Genomic DNA, 13,157 nt, shown 5'->3' with positions numbered 1-13,157 from the left:
CTTATGTACAAAAAGCCATACCAAATCTACATCAGAGCAAAACTGTCAGCTGGAGAAATTGAATTGGTTCAAGCTCTAAAATAGAGAAAAAAAAATCAGTAATAAGGGAAGGAACAGAGTTTCCCTCTTTTTCTGATACAGTGAATTTGACTTTCAGTATATCCTGTTTTCTCATTTCAAGGACCTTACTTTCAACAGTACAATATACACTTAAGACTTTGCCATGAAAAATGGTATCCTGTACATTGGAACAACTTTTAAAAGGTATTTTGTTGGCAGTAAGTGTGTGAAAGCATACTCCAGCATTTCACATTCATCTGGCAAAATGTAATTCTACAACTATCCCACCTATAAAGCAATATAAACACATCTGTCATCTGTACACACACAGAGCTATGTGGCTGGCTACAGAAACATAAACAAAGAAAAAAGCTCAAAGAGGAGTAGAAACGCCCTCGAGAGTGCACAGCCTGACTGGTGAAGCCAAGAGCAGCTCCTCACGCTGCCGCTGGAGGAGACTCTCGGAAGCCTTTTCCTCAGCGTCAGATGTCAAAACATTGCAGCAGCTATTCTGGTAGGGAATGGGGATGGAATTTAGCTCAGCAGAAACAATGGTTCCTGCTGTTAGGAAACAAGAGTCCGGAGGAATAGGCTGCTTTATGCAGAAAATCATTCTAAATCATCAGAAAACATTGTGCAGAAAACTACCGTCCCGATATTGCAAGGCCCTGTGTGGGCCTGTGGGGAAGCCAGCTGTTATAACCTGTCCAACAGGCTTAATAATCCTCAGCATAAGCAGAGGCCCTTGATGTGGTCACATGTGAGTTCAGAACAGGGAGTTTTTGTGGGTTTTAACCAAGATTATGTCTGAAATTAGAGAGCCGTTAATAGGTTAAGGCTATGTGAGAAGGACTTTGTGCAGCACATACTGAGGTCCTTGAAAATGACTTGGTTGAAGTAAATCTGATGTGTCCAAGGGCTTTTTTTCCCCCTGAATCAGAGTGAGGACTATCTTATGACTTTCTGCACAGTTGCAGATAGCTTGATAAGTTGGAGATACACTGGACTTTATTATGGCGACTGGTAATTTGTTTTACATCAGTGCTTTCTCTCCTGAATCTTGCTTTCTGTTTTGCAAGGGAACTAGAGTAGAGGGGAAGAGGACAGAGGCAGCCTCTTGCTCTGCTGCGGGTGCGGGGTGACGGCGCAGGATCAGTGCCCCGCGGCCGGGAGAAGCAGGGAGGAGCAGGGCGGGGGATGCGCTCCCGCTCCTCCCGCAGCGCCTCCCGCGCTCAGCAGCCCGGCCCGGCCCGGCCGCGCCTCGGCGCCAGCACCGCCCGCGCTGCCCCTGCTCGGAGCAGGGCAGGGGCACCCGCCCGCACCCTGCTCGGGATTCCTACCGCAGCGAAAGCATCTCTGGCTGCTCTGTTACTCCCTCAGAGCCCTGCCCAGGGCAGGATTTGGGGTTTTGGTGTGCTTTCCAACTGCGGGTTCATAAACTTTGTGAGTCTGCCTTTGAACGCTGTGGAGTTCCAGGAATTTTCTTTCACCTGTCACCTGCATGGCAATGACTACTGCTAAAAGAAAGAACTTGCCTGTTCAGACTTGTCACCTCCCATATAAACACTCTGAAGGTAACAGTAGATTTCTTTACAAGAGGCTGTCCTGAAAATCTGAATTGCTCCAGGCCAACTGATGTAGAAGAGTCTCATTTTCAAGGATTTGGGAAGACTTTTCCCACTTCTCTTCACTGCCAGCCTTCTGGGAGAACAAAGCTAAGAGTATCTCAGCCTGTGTTCCCCCAACAGCACATTCTTTGCTCTGGTCAACGTGGGAAACACAGGTTAAAATAGCACATACAAAGTGGTTTCAAATCCAGATTGTTGGCTATGAGAGTGTGGGACACTACCTATTCCCTGGTACTGCTATTTTCCTTACTGGCTCAAGTGCCTACTTGAATTAAGGGCATTTACTTTTCAGCTGTTTATAATTAGTTCTAGCAAGTGAAAACTTGGATTAGAAGTGACCCAGAAGTCTGTGAAGTTGAAGCAGGTAGAACTGCTCTGGAGAGCTCAGAAATGGGAAGATCACAGCCTAACTCTGACCAAAGCCCTCAACAAAATACTGCATGACAGCCTTAGGAGACAGTTCAGAAAAAAGACTTCTGGCTCAAATTCTCTTAAAGGAAGTTTTGTTATCAACCAGAGTGACCTTTCCTTGAAGAGATTATCTCAAATAACTGCTAGTTCTCTCCAAAAGCACAGTGGAGCTGAAGTAAACTAGCATTTTGTTATTGAGAAGCTCTTTCTTATCTTTTGTTTTTAGAAGGTGGGTACGACCAAACAGTCTATTGTTCTAGGGGAAAACTGCATTCTTCCTCTCCCAGCACAGAACAGAAAACAGCCCTCCCAGTGTCTAGCAATCGACTTAAAGGTCGCTGACTGGATTCCTTAAGTTTAGATTCTTGGGGTTTGCTATGTCTCATTTTTTCTCTTAAATATTAATATTATGTCAAACACGTTTGCATTACATACAAGGAATGTTTGATATGAAATACATTACCTCTTTTTCTCCATTTCCAAAAGAGGAAACCATAATACCTTATATTTAAAGCAAAATGAAGAAGTATATTCCTAAAGAAAGCAAATATGACTTTATGGAAATATCATCATCAAAATTGGCAAAGATTTTCAAAGAGAACAGAAGGCATCCAGAAATTCTTTCCCTGAGTCCTAGCATGAAAGCCAAATTCTAAATGAGTTTTAGTTATCAGATTGTTTTATCTAGATATGCATTAGCTGACAAATATTAAATATTCAGAGTTGCTTCTCTTTGGACCTGGTTGTCTCCTAGTGGAGAGTATGTAATGTACATTAAAGACAGGTTAATTTTATTTCTAAAGAGGAGGAAGAGAAGGTAAAAGAGGAGCACCAGTTAGAAATAAAATAACTATGTAAGAAAAAGGTTGACTCTTGATAAAAACAGCTTAAGAGAGTATTTCTATGTTGTACCAGAAGAAAGCTAAACAGACTGATCTGAAAGCTTAACAGACTGATCTACTTTCAGCCAATGATTCAAGTTGCTGCAACTCAGCCATGGCCATTCCAATAAAGTTATGCTGTTCTGTTTCATTTTGCAAGACATTAAGGATTTCTGGGAACAGTAGTCAAAGTCTCAGGAACAACTTCTGAAGTTGTACTCACATAATTCTTTAGATACCTGTTTTTCTATGCAAAAACATCCTGTCATAACAAAGGACAGTTAATACCTTGAAATAAAAGGCTGTATACAAATAGCACATAGATAATTTTAAACATACAAATGCAAGTCATGTTTGTAAAGCAAAGAGATCCTCTTAAATCTGTGCAAGGGACTCTAGAGCATATCCAGACCCAAAGTGAACACCTTTTCCAACCTCATTTTCACCTCCAGATGAGCTTATCAGTGTGCCTTAGCCAATGTGCAATCACAGACTGCATCCAAGCAGCAGCCAGTTTCCCTGGGACAGGAGAGAAAGTAGGATGCCTACAGGGAAGAATAGCTCAGAGGGAGTTAGTGGCACTTGCACAAAAATCTTTACTTTGTTTAGTGCCAAGTGGCACCATCCAACTGAAGACATTTTTGCCCCACACTTCAGTCCTTGGCAAACAGCACAAAAGACTCACTGACACCATTTCTTTCTAGCTACTGTGCCTCTTACATCTTCTTAATGGAAATGAAGGCTTCTAACAGACCCTCAGGTTGCTCGCAGCACAAACTGAGCTCTAGACCTTTCTGAAACTTGAATTTGACTTTTTCCAATGACCATACTTCCTGATAGTGTAATGGTAGTCTCATGACCAGTATTGTTGAAATCAATAGGAAGTACTCAGAGGCAGAGGTCATCTTGCATAAGCTGCTTGGTAACAACCAGAATTTTGCACAAGAATTCAAGAAAACCAGTAGCTCTCACAGTAACAGCTTTGGACAACATTTTTCCTCTGCATTGCTGTTTCATGCTGCAATGGCAATGGAGAAGGAAATGAAAGTGGCATATGATACATGAAGATGGACCTTTGTTGACATACTGCTTTACACTCAGGTCACTATTCTTCAGAGCGTAACATTTCCTATTTAGAATTTCTTATATCTATTTTACTTCCTCACCCAAAAATTTTTAACATGTTTTATAATCCAATTCATTAACTAGTCAGACAGAAATATGCATGCAACAGAAATAAGCAATCTCACATTTAGCTGTGCCAGGGATAGGGTTTAACCATGCATGCATCTATAAAAAGATGTATTTGTTGATTGATAATGTGAGTTTTACACATAACTTGTGTTACCTTTGCATGTACCTGAGGAACAAAGCTGAACAAGATGTTTGATGTGTTTGTTATTCTCTAACAAGAGACAGAGTAGAAGTACCAATATTTAACAGACAAAAATGGGGGAAATGAGGGTCTCTCTGAGGAATGTTTAATGTTTCAAAAAACTTAAAACACTTTATCAGTTATTATGCATATTAAACAAGTATATTGTAAATTGATGAATTAATGAACAGTAGCACAGACACTAGTCCACTATTCCACCCAGAATGTTTCATTTGCAGTTTGGAGTGCCTTTTTTTTCCCCGAGGAAGTGTGTTGGGGGTGAGACAAGTGCTCAAAGAGATTTTGTATGAACTTCAGAGGAAGACAGTATTCTTAGATGGATTAAATTGTCCTTGCACTATGTAGCAAATAATTTTTAAAGGAGTCCATAACAAAGTTATAGTATTTTTTTAATATTGAGATGAGCTTTAAGAAGTATTTTAGACCCTACAGTGAAGTTGCTGTGCATAATCCTACCTCTTCTATGCATCAGTGCACAGTAGGTTCTTAAAATCAAAAAAACCCTCTACTTGGTTTAAGAAAGAGTGGATATTTGTAATGCTATATCAACAGTCAGATCTGCTCAGTTAGCATTACTGTAAATTCTACTTTCAGCTGCCAGTAGCTTGGCAATTAGAGTTTCCTGCTTTATTGTTAAACACTGCAATTGAACTCTGCTGCTTTTCATTTGTGATCCAGCTTGGGATGTCAGCTGACACTGAAATGAATGTCCTAACCTCCAATTCAGTGGCTTAAAGGATATCTCCCCAGCATTCACTGCCAAGATGAAATCCAGAAATTATTATTCAGCAGCAGTAAACAGGGCCTGTTTTTGCAGGCACCCATTTGTAAAAAAGCAAGTATGACAGCTGGGAATTACAGTTAAATGTGCTTTTTATACCCACACTGAAAAGCAGAATATTAAAAGTAATGTAGCTGTATTTGTAAAGAAGCACTTAAGTGACATCTTAGCAGCTCTGCATTAATACTTGTAATAATTCCTTTAAAAAGTAACTTCATATCAGGGTACACTAAGTCACATTTTTCAGTGGAGTTAGAGGAAAAATAAATACCTTCAAAAGTTATTGGTGGAAGGATCTCCACTCTTCTGTCACTTCCAGATAGAAGATGACCACTGACAAGAAAATCTCAGAGCACATCCCAATTCTAAACATATTTTTCATTAAACTCCAAACTAGAGAGAATTCATTAAAATCTTCATCTAACTTTTTATTTGAATAACACTAGGGGTAGAATAGGAAGGCTGAGGAAATACAGACAGAGCTGCTTCCATGTAAAGTGTTACTTTGGAAAGATTGAACAGGTAATTCTGAAAGAAATTGTTACTGCTGCCTTGCTGCCCTAACACAGCTCCCCCCCTCAAGTTCCTTCAGGTTTATTGAAGAATCAGAATATATCACAAAGCAGTTACGATTTTATACTGGTTAGACTGAATTTACACAGTTCAGCACTGTGCCATGATGTAATGAACATTTCTATATGCTCGTTTGCCAAGCTTTTCCTCTGAAGAAAGTTTGTTACAGACTGCAGATACAACTTTATTTTGTATCTGTTTACTTAGAGTTTTAACCTCCATGACCAGAATTTTCCTCTGTGTTTACAAGTAAACATTACCAGTACCTTCTACTCCATCCCACAACCCCTTTTGGAGCTGGGTCAACACATGCAGGAACTGCAGATACAGAACTGAACCATCCCCACACTGCATTTATTACTGAGCAAGCATACCTAGCACACACTAAGTACATCAGATTGATATCACTGAGTTTCAAAAAATAGGTGTTGCTTGCATTAAAACTTAAGCAAACAATTATTTTAAATATTAAATATTTGTTTCAGTTTGGGAGGGAAAAAAAAGAAAAAGAAGGGGAAAAAATACTTCTCCACAGCACCAAAAAAACACAAAGACAAAATAAACAAGCAAAAAAAAAAAAAATTGAAACCATCAAAAAACCCCCACACTTAACATCATCTGGAAATTCTGAAGTTTTGTGGGATGCAATGTGAGCATAAAATGGACAAGATTAATGACCTGGGATAAAGTGGCTAAAAACCTCAGCATTCTGTATTCTGGTACAGTCTCAGTTATCTGAGCATCAGCTATTCCTAATTCCCTTCTCTCCCCCAAGTCTGAATCACATCCTCTGACATGTACTGAAGTACATTAACAGTGACATGGATTATTTGAAACCTCTCTTATTCAAACAGATTTGGGATCCAAACTATTGTAATAACTGAGTTTCCATGCCATGGTAGCCAGCGTCTGGCTAAATGCCACTGTATCTCAGCCAGTCATTCATGTGCAACATTCAGCAGTCTTTGCACCATTCCAGTCCCAAAAAACCCTATAAAGCACTCTGATGATCACTTGCTATTTTTTTTGCAAATATTGTTTTGCTCTTGAAGTTATCTTAATTTCTAAGTATAGCTTTTTCATGAAATTTCACAGAAGGATAATGAACGAAAATTAACAGAGAGGCAAAAACCAGCACATTTTCTCAAGCTTGTAAGGATACCATGTCAGAGGTGGAAAATATTTATGACAAGGAATTAGTCTCATTTAGAAAGTAGTGCCTAGATAATTAAAATTGGAAGAAGTCACGGAATTAGACAGCAAGGAGAAGGGTTTTATTCCTTTTTTTCTATGTAAAGATTTTGATTATTAAGACTGGATTAGGTTTATTATTACTGGATAATTAACCAACCTTTTAAAATATCAGCACTGCTCAAGAATAGTCTTGTTCCAATAAGTGAGCACAAAGACTTTAACCATCAAATAACTGATCTGGTTACAGGTCAATTGTTGTAATTATTTTGTGTTTGGCATCCAAATAAATAAATTTGAATAATGCAGCATGAAGTTGCATGGAAAAAAGTTACCACATACTACTTTAAATCAATTATCTTGTGATGTTATTATTGGGGAACACAATGGAGAATGAAGAAAAAAATTGGTGTTAACACACCAGTCCTTGAAAGATGTGAATTTGTTCAGACCTGTTAAGAGCTGCACTGAAATAAAAGCAAGGAGAACATGCTCAAGTGGCATAAAAATCAATTTTAGAGGTTCAGAAAGGGAGATAAAGTGTTGAAATCAATCTCAGATCATGCTGAGCAGGCATCAGCCAAATAGTAAATGTAATAACTTCTTCTGCATCCTGGAGAGACAGAAATTGCTTCTTCAATATGTATACATGAAAACTTACATTTCATGTGTATAGATGGAAAGTTAAAGTGGTAGCCAGAAGCCAAGAATTACAGAAGCACAAAATACCACAAAGTTACAGTTTTCTCCCTTCCCCTGATTCCCTCACAGAGCTATCCCCTCCAAAAGAGAGGGCAAAACTGACTTACAAAGCTTCATTAAAAAATAAGGAATCTTTCAGGCTTTAAAGTCATTCTACATCAGAATTAATGTGTTATAATCATTAACTTTTGCATGCATTCAGAGTTTAAGAGTGGAACACCTCCTTAATATTCCATCTTTATAATTTTGAGGCAGTCAGGCAGCACCCCCTTCTCCTCAGGGCAAAGGTGCCTGTGCCTGGGGTGTTCCTTCGGCTCCCAGAGCAGCAATTCCCGTGAAGCTGCAAACAGCAGCAGCTCATGTGAAGACCACTTGGCCTTCCTCTCTGTCATTAGAGAATTACAGTTCAAAAACAGTTTTGGCAGTAGGTGTGTGTGTGCTCATCCTTTGTGGCTCATTCCTCTGCCACAGGGAGGACAAATTCTGGTGTGTGCTGGCTGTTTGGGCTCAGCTTTGGCTCATCCAGGGCTGCCAAGGAGGTGGCCTGGTGAACTTCAGGAGCTACAGTGTGACTGGTAGGAAGTTTTAAGAAGAGCCATCAGAAGCAAAATAATTAAGAAGGAAAAGGCCACCCTTTTAACAGGTCTAGTGTTTACAAGTAGCACAAAGAGACAGTGCCAAGTTATTTTCCTACCAAAGTCTGCCTTAAGTAGAGATACAAGAACTGAGTTGTTTTTTCTTCACACACGTGAAACAGAACAGCGAAGAAAGACACACCAAGTCTTGTCTTCCTTGCAAGGAGCAGTTCTGGTAGCACATGCTGTCCCTGCAGGCATTTCCTTTGTGTGTATTGCTATACTGCTGTTGTAGGCAAACATCGCTGTGAAATGAAACTGAGGGCTGTTAACACCGAGTCAAACACTTCGGCACCTCTGTGCTGGTGAGACAGTCTGGCTGCAAGTGTTTAGGTCCTACTGATGGAGAAGTGGAGCCATCAAGTAAGAGGGAGAAAGGGCCCTCTGATCCACCTGCTGCAAGCCAGCAGACTGCTGTTCCCGTGCTTGAGGAGCAGAATTGTAAAATATGTCAGGCATTTTGATTGCACAGCAAGCAATCTGAAGTCCTTTGTTGCCTTCTGCTTGTTTTAGCAAGTTAAAAACCAACACCAGCAGCAAGCCTTTCACCCAGTCAGGGAGGAGGCAGGGAGAGGCACATGACAACACAGGACCCCCAACAGTAATCAGGTTGCTGGTAAATTATTTTTAGATTTTTTTTTTTCTACATTAGCACGGAATGTACTTCAGCATTCAACTGTTCTTCTAGCTATACCCCCACTGATAAGAATGCAGCTATCACAGCTTAAGAGACGGTCACGAACCTCAAATAAAAATAAAAAAAGCAGAAAAGTCTCCTTAAGCTTATTTATGAACAGCTAGCACCACAAGGTAACAAAACCCCCTATTCTCATAAAAGTATGGGGGACAGAAGATGACATCAGTGCTAGAATGAGTGAAAAAGTAATAGACTAAGAAGCAAACATTTAGATATTTTAACAAACTGAATATATTGTTTTGGTTTAAGTACAGCTTAATCTCTAAAAATACAAACATGTAGATAAGTCTTTCTCTTCAGCAAGTTATTTTATCATAAACACGAGTAACATATATGTCCTTAAAAAATAGTCACAAAGTGGAATCTTTCCCAACGTTAAGACCTGGGCTCCCAGTATTGCAACTGTCAGAACTGATGCTTAAAATCTCTTCTCAAATGAGGGACTTCCACCACAACACACTTTGAAGAAAAGTCTGTGTTTGAATTTCCTTTTCTTTTTTTCTACTTCAGTATTTTAGGTTTGGTCCTATGCAATTCTCTGAGCATTTTGGCTTCATGTGCATCTCAGAAAACATCTCCATATAAGGGAATTTACTCAAGCAACATAGGGAAAACACAGAACACAGATATCAGATAATAATTCCATCAAGGCTGAATTTGGCCCCATGATTCAGTTTGTGGTATTTGAAAGAAGTCTCTGTACTTAGTTTTTCCAGATGTTGATTTTAAGACACTTGCAAGCTACTTTTAGGTAGAATTAATGACTGTCGAGAAAATGCTGTCTTCTGCAGTCTGGTACAGAGGAAAGGAGAGTGGGCTATGAACACCTCTTAGTGCCTGTAATTGTTCTACAAGGCAAGAGGATCTCTCATGGGATGATAATGGTCTGGTAAAGTAGTTGAGAGGCAATACAGCACACATACAGCATGGCATGTTTAATCAAAGTACCAAGGGCAATGCTGCAAACCCCCAGAATGTTCCAAAGTAATTAGCAGTGTGAGCACAGCATTGTTGTAAAGTAGATATTTGAGGTAACATATGAATAAACATTATACCAGCTTACCTAGGACATGCATTATTTTGAAAAGGAATCCTAATAAATGAAAGATTAGGAACAGCTTCGGGTAGTACTAAAGCTCTTCTGTAGAGTTCTTATTTTGCAGTTTCAATGCTGTTGCTAATGCTAACCATCAGTAAGATTCAAGTCTTACTGGAGTCACAAGTTGTATTTATCCTACAGCAATTTTAATAACTTTAGTCACATAAGTTAATTAGGCTAAAACATTACTGAGCGTTGGTGTCACCACCACCCTGGGACGGGCCATTTCACAACTGGGAGCAGTTAACACGCTGACATGGCAGCCTGAGAAAAACTCCCCCAAATTCAAGAGAATTGCAAAAGGGCTTAGTTAGCTCCTTGCCTCTTAGCTGAGGCACATCAAAGGGGGCGTGAGCAGTACAGCCTTCCTTTGGCCTCACCAAGTCAGTACACTCACTCACTCACTCAGGAGTATTCCTTTTTCTTAATCCTTAGGAGACAACACAGTTGTAACTCAGAAATCCTAGAGTATCCTTCCCCTTCCTGAAGCACCGGGCTCTTGGCCAGTGCTGTCTTAAGCCAGCTCCCCCCGGTTACCTGCAGGCCAGCGAGCTCCATCGACAGCAGAGCAGTGTGGGACCCCTCCTCCCCTGAGTCACCTCCTGCCTGTACCAAGGCAGCACAACTCCTGCTTTGATTTCTCCCTGCACTCCAGTACTTCCAAGCTCTGTAGCTCCCACTTCCCACCCAGGAACCTACTCCTCTGCTCCAGGCAAAAATCACACCCACGACCACAAACACACACAGTGGTGTATTTCTTCATCTGCTCCTACCCAGCCCCACGGCTGGTACCACCATTCTCCCCCATTCAGAACCCTATTCCTCTTCCTCAGAAGAGCCACACCACTCGGCAAAGCATTCCTCCTTCCCCTACAGATCACCCTTCACAGCTCATCCTAGCAAATTATCTTCCTGTACGGAGTTTAGCTCTCCCAAACTAACTCCTTTATCCTTTAGGGAAATCATCCCACTCCTCCTCAGCTGAGCCAGCTGCTTAAACCAAGGCCCTTTATCAGGATCAGATGGGTAAGAAGGAGACGATGCTGCACCTCTGAGATGGCTGGGCTCGACTCTACCAGCAGGAGTCAACAGTCTCCCTCCTGCACATCTTCAGCCATTGAGGAGAACACAGAAATCAAATGTGTTTCTGAAAGTTTGATTGAGCCACATTGATTCTATAGATTATGGTGGAATTACACATGGGATAATTTAAACTCAGGGAGTTTAACTGGACTACACATATGCTTATAATAATTCATGTGCAAGAATATTTGCAAGATTATGGTCCACGTTTCCAAGAAAACAGACTTAGTCTCTTCAGAGCTCTTTTTCTCTCATTTCCAACTGAAGTCATCAGCACGTGTTTATGATATTACATGTGGTGGCTGAAGAAGTTATTACAATGTCACAAAGAGGATTATGATTTCAGGTGGGGAATAATTCTTGTACAAATCCTCTTTCCATACAAACAGCCTTAGTAGTAAGAAATGTGGAAAAATAGGGCAAAGATAAGAGATTTACCCATAATGAGCCAGATTGCCCAGTATGCTCCAGCTGCTTTGTAGTGCACTGATGGGCTTAAATTTGCTTTGTGTTGTCAGAGTGATGCAAAAGAGAACGTGTTTTTAACTACACTCAAATATTTATTGTACAACCTCTTCCCCCAGGTGTGAGCATATTACCGACCACAGAATAAAAGGCAACAATGACCCCAACAGATTGGCAGTTTCCTAATCAGATGTTCAGTATCAGCATAAAAACAACAAATGGTATTTGTGCCCTGCTCAGATGAGGTAAAACCCCCACAAACTACAGGATTTATTTGAGGATAATTTAAACTTAATTGTACAGCAAGAAAATGGCAGGCCATATTTTTGCCTGCTACTAATCAGGACCATTTTATTCCAAAATTGATGAAATGTATAATTTATGGAGCTGAGAAAATCATACCAACTGTAAATGTCTCAAACTTCCCAAGCCACTGTGTATTGCAGCAAAAATGACTGAGAGCATTAACAAAGTGTCCTGATCCAACATTACTTAAGTAAATGGAAACATTTCCAAGGACTTTGGAGGATGTTGAATCTAGCCCTAAATCACATGTTCTCTGAGGTCATGAAAGATGAGTTTATCCCAACATGAATGTCTAAAAACTAATGAACTTTCATTATGTTTATGTGAACTGCCATTTCCCTCACCCCATTCTTCAGTTTCCTGCCTCTCTTGCACAGTTTCCTTTTCCCAATGGGTTCTTTAGGCAGTTCTGCTTCCTTTAATTAGGAACAGCCCTGGCTGTTTTCCTTAGGGGCAGTGCAGTGGAGAAGCGGTTTGAGTTGAGCTGATCCACAGCACCACCGAATGAAACAACCTCTGGGCTGCCCTGCAAGTTCCTCAGGACTGTTACAGCCCCACCACAAGTCCTTTGAAAGAGGCGTGTTGGTTTCAGCTGGAGTTAGACCACTTAGCCCTGGTATTTTGCTATGAAATTGAAGCACAGACCTGTTCTCTCTGTGGGATACCAAGTAGGTGGCTAAGTGGGCCACAGCTCCAGCAGCCAGCCTTACAGCCTGCTGTGCCTTATCCAACTAGTCCTACCAGTGGATCATCTTAGGATATTTATTTTCAAATTTATTAAAATTTAACCGTATTCAAAAGGCTACTTTAACACTGAAGGAAACACACTGCTGTATTTTCGGGTCTTCACTCCATGGACCAAGTGTTCACTGTGTACTCGCTTTCCAGAGTGGTTTCAGTGCCGAAGCCAGGTCCATCGCTGGCTCGCAGGAACGAGCGCTCCCTGGGCTGGATCTGGTGTAATCCCGCTGGTATGCCCAGCACGTGTGTGCCCTGTGCCTTCCACAGAGGGACGGGACTCCCACGGCTCCCCAGCGGCCACTAACACAGCGCAGCGCTGTCTTTCCGTGCCTTAACGCCGTAGGGAAGGGGGTGACCCGCACCAAACTCCGGAGGTGCTGGCTCCCGCAGGATCCGTGCCCAGGAGCACATGGTGCAGAGGAACTATGAGATCGAGACGAGCATGAGCCCATCGTCCTGCTACACTTCAATCTCACTTCGACGACTTGTGCACGTCTTTCCTCCGTCT

Source organism: Corvus cornix, chromosome 8, assembly GCF_000738735.6.
Source record: "Corvus cornix cornix isolate S_Up_H32 chromosome 8, ASM73873v5, whole genome shotgun sequence".
In the NCBI taxonomy this organism is placed as follows: Eukaryota; Metazoa; Chordata; class Aves; order Passeriformes; family Corvidae; genus Corvus; species Corvus cornix.
This window is presented reverse-complemented; position numbering follows the sequence as displayed.